This window comes from Epinephelus fuscoguttatus, linkage group LG4 (genome assembly GCF_011397635.1).
Source record: "Epinephelus fuscoguttatus linkage group LG4, E.fuscoguttatus.final_Chr_v1".
In the NCBI taxonomy this organism is placed as follows: Eukaryota; Metazoa; Chordata; class Actinopteri; order Perciformes; family Serranidae; genus Epinephelus; species Epinephelus fuscoguttatus.
This window is the reverse complement of record NC_064755.1, coordinates 5,837,919-5,846,474: the sequence shown is the minus strand read 5'-3', so window position 1 is coordinate 5,846,474 and position 8,556 is coordinate 5,837,919.

Genomic DNA, 8,556 nt, shown 5'->3' with positions numbered 1-8,556 from the left:
GAATGGGCAGGATAAATGATCCAAATTGTGTTAGTAACGTTTGTTTGAAGCATCAGCTATGTCTGAATAGCTCACAAACCTGAGTGCAAAAAAATCAACGTTACAGCCTCTAACGTCACGTTATCAAAGTTCTCGTGATCTATATTTTAGTAAATTGTTTGATAATTTTATTACACGACTCTGCAGCTAATTAAGTGGATTTATACAGTGTTCTACAGTTCATTTTAATCTTGAATACGATTTTACTGATCTTCAATTCCCTAACTTTTGTGCGGTTTCGGTAATGTTAGCTAACATTAGCAACATTAGCTAGGTGAAAATACACTCATTTAATACTCACCGAAACCTTGTAGAGCCGGTCCCGCATGCTTGCTCTAATGGATCCGATCAGCTCTCCTTTGGCATAGCTGCAGCTCTCAACATGTCCAGACTTGTAATGATTTTCCCTTCTTTTAATACTTTTTCCCTCATTCTGGAAGAAAGAGGTGAAATGTGTCACACTGATGGCCATGTTAGCAATGATGACGTATATTATGCGCGACGATAGTTGTAGTCCACTAAGCGCTTTCACAGAAAATGATTAAATGCTTCACTATCGTATGTTTGATTTTGACTTTCTTGACTTTAAAATGTATGTTTTACATTCATTAACAACATATCTGGAATTCATGTCACAACTCAAATGGGACCAAAAGATAATATTTTCTCCTCATTCACTGCCATTCATATTTTTTCCGATCTAAGGTCCCATGAGGTCCGCCGGAAGGGGCGTGACTTCGGCACTCTATTATCTGGGCCCAGGCCCGGCCCTGGCCCGAGGGGGTGGAGCCCGAACCCGAAAAAAAGCCTGACTATTTTTTTTTTTTTTTTAAACCTCCCATAACAACATGTAGGCTGTTAATGTTGCAGACATTAAAATAGTTTAATTGGGGTTTCTAGCGTGGTATTAACCTATATTCATTATATTTTGATTGAAAGGATAAAATTAAATATGAATTTATTTAACTTAATGACTGTATTCTCCTATTTAATGAGAATTGTCAACTGTTGCTGTGCGCGCTGCTGCGCACTGTTACAGTTGCATTGCGCACAGTCACTTCAAAAAACAAAACAATCAATTAAACAACCCCAAAAATGCTTCAAACACTTTTCTAAATAATCTTAATATTGAAAGGAAACAAAATATACCCAGATAAGGTCATAGGTTGGTCTCATATTTTACTCTAGCCATTGAAATCCTTATATTGTTTGTGCTTGTGTGTGTGTGTGTGTGTGTGTGTGTGTGTGTGTGTGTGTGTGTGTGTGTGTGTGCCCAGTCAAAATGTTGCATGGCAAATTAACCTTGACTTTAAATTTGGTTTGATTTTGAAGGTCCTCTCCATGCTCATCAGCTACTTCCACGATGACTTGAGGAAGGTGATGGTGGAGCATTTGGAGTCCGTGAGGTCGTAAGGGTGAACGCTGCCACCTTGGAGAGGGTGTTCTGCGAGTTCTTCAAGCAAATTAACATTCCGTGGAAACATCTAGTGAGCATGCTGATAGATTCATGTTCTGTCATGAGGGGTAGCAAGACCGGCCTTGAGACAAGGATCCACCAGTACTGTCCAACCCAGTTCGATGTAGATGGAGACTCCTGTCACCACATCCACAATGCGGCAAAGAGGTTTGCAGAGCCTTTCGACCACTACCTTGAGCAGCTGTTCAGTGACCTACAAGTAGACCATCAGTGGTCTCCAGATCAGGTGAACAGGTGCCAAGCACATTCAAGACCACAGCGCTTTGGCGCCCTCTGTAGTGCACTCACACTAAGGCACACTGTCAGTGTATGTAATGTATGACCTGAATTTGTCAGCCCCGCTGTGCCGTGGTTAAAACAATGGAATGTGTTGAATGTCTGTCTGGTTTTCAAAATATATTTCATGATCAGTCTTTGTCAGGTGATGTACCTCAAGGAGGTATGTCAGATCCTCAGTGTCCCAGCCTCCAGCCCTCAAAGGGGCTTTGTGTCACATCGCTGGCTGTCTGCTTATGATACCAGCATGGCGAGGACCTTGTTTGCTGCCATGATGCCAGCAAACAAGGTCCTCTACTTTGGCTACCTGACCAGCGACGACAAGGAGCTGTACAGAGAGCCCCTGCAACTGATATACACACAGTATCATGTTAATCAGGCGGCAAGAGCCAGAATCGAGGCAATACATGAGGACATCAACCAGAAAGGTGAATTCTATTTGAGCTTATAGGACTTGATTTTACAGTCCTTTAGAATAATTAGCATTTTTACCTGTTGTCTGGTGTCTTTAGTAGGGGATGAGTAGTCACTTAATTTGGGGTCAAGTGGGCTCCCTCCTTTTTTGCTGTTTTGTTGATAGGCCCACAAAACTAGTTCCCCGTAGTACGAGCTGCAAGTACAGTGATTTCCTATAATTAATCTAGTAATTCAGAATTAAGTTAGTAATGATGAGGAATATTTACTTTATTTACACTTACATTAATGAATCTCTTTCACAGGCATGACACAGCAAGGCTGTGACAGAAAAAAGAGGGTCTGTCAGAAGCTGTGGCATGAGGAGATGACAACAGTCCTACAGCTCAGCCTTTACATGGGTGTGCTGGCTCTCCAGAAGGAATATGTAATGGTTTTCCAGGTGGGTGTTACCTTGTGTTAGAAATTACTGCAACTATTGACTGCACCTGTGCATCCAATGGCGGTGATCATTTCACAAGAGTTTGTTTTACATACACAGGGTAGCCAGACCTTGGTTCATAAACTCCACGACCGGCAGCTTGAGCTGTTCCTGGCTTTCCTGGCTTGCTTTATGAAATCAGAACACATTACTCAGGTAATAATGATGATAACTCTGTCTTCAGCTAAGATAATGATAACCCTGTCTCCATTACTTAGCAGTCTCCCGGGGCTCTGGGGGAGATGGTGCTGGGGGATGACATGCTGCTGCCCTCCAGGGAGGTGTATGTGGGACAGGAGGCCGACACATTCAGGAGCAGTAATCCCAACCTGTTAGTACCCTGCATGACCTGCATGACCTTTTTTCTCAATTATTTTTGAGACATAAAGTAATTGTCAGTTTTGTGATGTTATATTTCAACTGCTGACGCCATTCCTGGAGAACGTCAGGAAAGCCTACACCACCACTGTTGTCGAAGCTCCCCTTGGCCAGTCAGACTCTGAGGGCCCTGTCTGCTACCCCCAGTTGAAGAGGTTAGAATAAAATGAAAAGGTTTTTTTGTCATATATAACCTGGTGCATTGGGATTCTTGTTGCCACATGTCGTTACACTGACTTCAGATTCTCATCTATTCCTTGGCAGGTTGAGTGGTATGCTGGGCCACCTGACAAGGACATCCACCAAGAACTCCTACGGTACAGTGTTGATGTGAGCATTCCCAGTTTCAAGGAGGGAGAGAGCATGGTGGAGTGGTGGGGTCATGTGTTTGAGGGGGGCGGCAGTAGCTCAGTTCATAGCTCAGTCCATAGGGACTTGGGTTGGGAACCTGTTCAAGTCCCCGTCCAGACCAAAATATGGAGCGTGGACTGGTAGCTGGAGAGGTGCCAGTTCACCTCCTGGGCACTGCCGAGGTGCCCCTGAGCAAGGGACCGAACCCCCCAACCGCTCGGAGCGCCTGTCATGGGCAGCCCACTCTGACATCTCTCCACTTAGTGTATGTATAGGTCCAGTTTGTGCATGTGTGTGTTCGGACCAGTGTGTAATTGACAACAGAGTGAAAAATTGAATTTCCCCTCGGGGATTAATAAAGTATATAAAATTAAATTAAATTAAAATGAAATTAAATTAAAAATTAAATTAAAAATTAAAATTAAATTAAAAATGCTGCCTCTACATCTTTCATGGACCCAGAGTCGAGTCCTCTTTTAGTTTGATGAATGAAGTCATTGACCACAGAAGTGGACGATCAAGTACACCCTCCAGTCCAGGGAGAAGACAGCTGTGGAGCTCTTCAATGTGAAGTACAGGGAGGTGGACCGAACACTGTGCAAGAACACCCACTCAGCAGCAGCCACTTACAAACGGCAAGCAGAGCAAGTATGGCTCCCAAGCATCTGGCAGTGCTCAGCAGACCAAAAGGCAGACAGAGAAGAGAAGAGGGCAAGGCTGAGGCATGCGGCAGAACCGCGAAGGCAGGCCTGGAGACACTGGTCCAGGCCAAGAAGAAAAAAAAAGAGACCCCTCTTAGCCCCCATACACATTTTATGCTGCTTCATTCTTGTTTTGCTACTATAGTAGCCTATATTAAAGCTGCGCTCTTGCGCATTTCATGAGAGAAGTTGTCAGTCTCGTCTCTTATACAACATATGTGAACATGTAAAGATACTTTATTTGCACTTAATTATACATTCATACTTTTGTTTTTGTGCAATCTTGTAATTCTGCATGTGACCACCACTAGAGTAAATCTAAAAGAAATCAGATATAAGCATTTGGAAGCTAATTTTTCCACCAAAAACACAATCGAGGAGCATAACCCTGGGACTCCCTAGCAGGTGCCGGGTCTTGTATCCTTCTCACCTTTTTCACCCCTGACCCATTTTCATGCCTAATAAAAAGCAGAGCACAGAGAGTGAGTTGTCAGTCAGGTTCCGGAGATTAACTCATGAGTTGTATGTGTTGTTGCTTGTGAACACGTTAAACTCGGTTGCACCTCATTCTAAGGGCTCTAGTTTCGCAGACCGGGCAAGGCGGGGGCGCAGCGCACCTGCGCTTCGCCAACTGGGTGTGGCCAGGCGGATTTTGCAAGTTTGGCACACCGTGCACCTGGCGCAACTACTCCTCTTTCCCACCTCCGTCCCTCCTACCTGCACAAGTCGGAAAGAGGGAGGAGAGAAGGTGTGGAGTGGGTTTTACACACATCACACCAATCAAATGAGCCCCTCTCCTCGCCCTTAAATGCGCCACGCGAAGGCGTAATGAGAGTTTACTCAATTCACCATGGCAGAAGAGAGCAGCAGCATCAGACGGCCAAACTTCTCCCAGGAGGAAACTGATGTTTTGGTCCGGGAGGTCCAAGCTTGCATTGTCCAGATATATGGAACTGCAAGCAGACCTCCATGGGCTGATGATGCAAAGGTAGCCTGGGAGGAGGTCACCACAATTGTAAATCAATGTTGCGTTTCTCTCGTGCGCGCGCGCTCTCTCTTTCTCTCTCGCAGTCTCACTCTGTTTCTTTTCTTTTGACTTTTCTAAGATGACAGATGCTGAATATATACTCCCTATCTGATGCTGTGGCTGTTTGTGGTTGGCTGAGAGGGATGTGAACTCATTAGTTTGCAGCTGTGTTAATCAAATCAGGTAGGGTTTCCATTACGTGTACCAAACGGTGCCAGTCCCCTTTGATCTGACATCAGATGTGACAGGACGGCCGATATAGAGATACATTTATGTGCTGATTGAATAGTGGTTTTTTTGGGTATTTATTGCATCGTTAATGTGCCTGATATTCTGGAAACCTGCCTGTGAGGTTTTGGTGACATGTGCTGACAGTAGACCTGGTTTCAGCTGGCGAGCTTTTAGCGCACCTTCAGTGAAGCCTTTTGGCACAAAACTGTCACTGCGCCAAGCTGGATCTGTCGACACCTCCCCCTGCTGCGCCGCCACACCCATCTCAGCGCACCTCAGTCTGCCAAACTACCAAACTGAGTGCGCCTCGGGTTGCGCTGCTCGAAACTAGCTCTGCGCAGGGTTCGCCACCCTGCGCTACCTCGCGTTGCTCCGGGAAACTAGAACCCTAAGTGTCTCAAGTGACTTTCTGAGTACTATTTTTTTGATTCCAAGATACATTTTTGACAAAATGCCGAGCAGCTAAAGGTGTTGTGGGTGAGGTCCAGAGTCATCTGGCCCTGCTCCAGACATCGATTTTTACTTCATCACTTACTATGCCTTTGCTTTTGCAGTAAACAATGTGTGAATGATGAAGACTCAAGATCTAAAAACCAGAATTCAGTGACACTGAAGATGAAGAATAACATTTTGAAGTGTTCAATATTTTCTTCTGTTGGTCCCGCCACACCCCCCGCCATTGGATGGTCTCTGGAGGAGGGAATCCCAGGTGTGCGAGAGGGTGTACGCTCCCTCGTCTCAGTGGATGGTGCTGCTCGCCTGCTTCCTGATTTCGATTGCAGCCCAATTCCAATCCGGCCCCTAAAGACTCAAGCCTTGAACCCTCACTGACTTAACTGACGTCAGCTGTAAGTGATTGAGTGTGAGAGTCTGAAAGGGCTCCGGATCCTATAAATAGGAATGGGACAGCACTTACTCCCTCTCTACAAAATGTTGTTGACACTGGCAGCTCTGGGCATGATCATTTATTGGTTATTGTCAGCACGCACAAGGTGTGTGAGGGATAGACTCCCTGATCAATCCTTATCCAAGCACTTGCATTGCAAAATGGGCAAGAAGTAATTTTAAAATAATGAATTTACTGTGTTTTTACCGTATGCATGTTTTTTCTAAACTAGCATCAAAAGTGCTATAAGTGATATAGTGATATCTATCTTGTATATATGTATATATCTATATCGTTACCGTTTGCAGATCTGCCGACCGTGTTTATTTGTTCACGGGTTTTTTTTTAACACTACCGGTGTTCCAAGAGCAATCCCTGTATTTGACGTCACAAAGCTATGAACTGTGGGTAATTTCCTTACTGTAAGTCCGCATCGATGCTGACCTACGGTAAGGGGGCATAAAGGGCTCACTCACTGATTTGACGATTTGACAATGGGACGGCCTTCACACACTCACGCACTTCACATGAACACGCCTCTAAGTCAGTGAGTCTGTAAGGGATCGGATTGGAATTGGGCCTGTCTCTTTTCAAAGAGGCCATGCAACGGCGGGGGGTGTGGCCAGCCCAACAGATTCTGATAGGTCTGTTGAACCATCAACATCCAACATGTCAGATGACACTTCTGAGGAAGACTGGAGTCACAGTCGAAACTGTCAAGCAGGTAAAAGAAACATCTCCTACACTTTTGTCTGTGAAAACATGGATGCTTCACACACAGAGGATCTATACAGTCAGCACAGTTGTAAGATTAGTGTCACCAATTCAGTGTCTGACCAAATGTCTTCCCCTCTGTTCCTGAGATATGACGTTAAATAATGGGCAGACAGTAACTTTTTTGATTTCTCATTACTGAAAAAGTAGCCGTTATTCCCATCACTGGAAATGTTAGCATATGAATTCTGGAGTTACAGTCAAAAACATGTATTATGAGGTCACAGTGCCCTGCTGTTCATAGTTTATGTGAATATCTGAATAAATAAAATGTATGTTTAGCCACCAAAAGTAAACACCTGCATAGCTTGGAACCTGACATAAAAAAAAGGTGTTTTGAACATTCGCCATTATTTAAATCTAAAATGGCCGCCATAGAGAATTTGAAAAAGATGGAAACATTAGTTTTCATATTCCTCATGTTCTATCGATTCCAATGATGTATAATTTATCAACTCCGCAAGAATTTTGAACAAAAAGGAACTGGACCTTCACTCTTAGGGCTGAGTTATGGCTGGTTTTGAAGCTTTTGTACCCACAGTTTATACATTAGTAAAGTAAAACTATCAAATAAAATCATGTTTTGCTGCCTCTCACAGCAGCTGTAGACTGAGAAAAAAAATGACTGAATTCACTTTGCCAACTGCCAGCAACTTTTAAGGTGAAAAGTTTTCTTGCATGTTATTCAATGCGTGAGTTGACAAAATGAATCCATCGACACAACTTTAAATGTCAGTGCAACAACTCTGACCATCCCATTTGTTCTATTGTCTTTCTTGAATGACATACGCTTTAGTGATGATTGGATCTTTAAAGATTTAAAAAATGTATAGGAATTCCAATCTGCATAATATTCTAATCCTTAGTTGAAGAAAAAACGTGGCAGAGTGTCGCTCCTTTGCACCCAGCAGCACTAGGCCAACATGTACTGACAAGGACTCAGTGCACAAACCCACTATTTTAAAGTTTCCCATGGAGAGAGTATCTCGCTCCAACTTCCTCTTTTTTGTTCTGAAAATGTTGGCATGCCAACATTTTACAAGAGTAAATACAGGCTGAACAGAGCAATGAGTAACAACCCCACCTAGTTTTAAGATTACTGCTGTGGTGGAAACACTAAACAGATCAAGGTAAAAGTCTGTCAGAGTTACTGTTAGTTCTAAAGGTACTATACCACAAGTTTTTGGTGGAAACAGGGCTATATGGGCTGCTGCATGTCAAGAGAAAAATGTCCTCAGAACAGTGAGTTGGACATGCAACTGTTACATGCTGCGCCATGAAAGCAATTGGAGATAAAACCACTGACGACTTAACCATGTGTCAAGATGCTCCACCACGAGCATAAATATAGACAGTGCAGGCAGTGCAGTTGCACTGGGCCCATTGGGTGGGGGGCCCTTGAGAGTGATTTCCACCTCAAAAATACAACAGTACAATATAAATTATGCTGTCAAAGTAAATGTGTTAATAACGAGGCAAGGCAAATTCCTTTTAACACCACAATTTTTTTTGATGCATGGT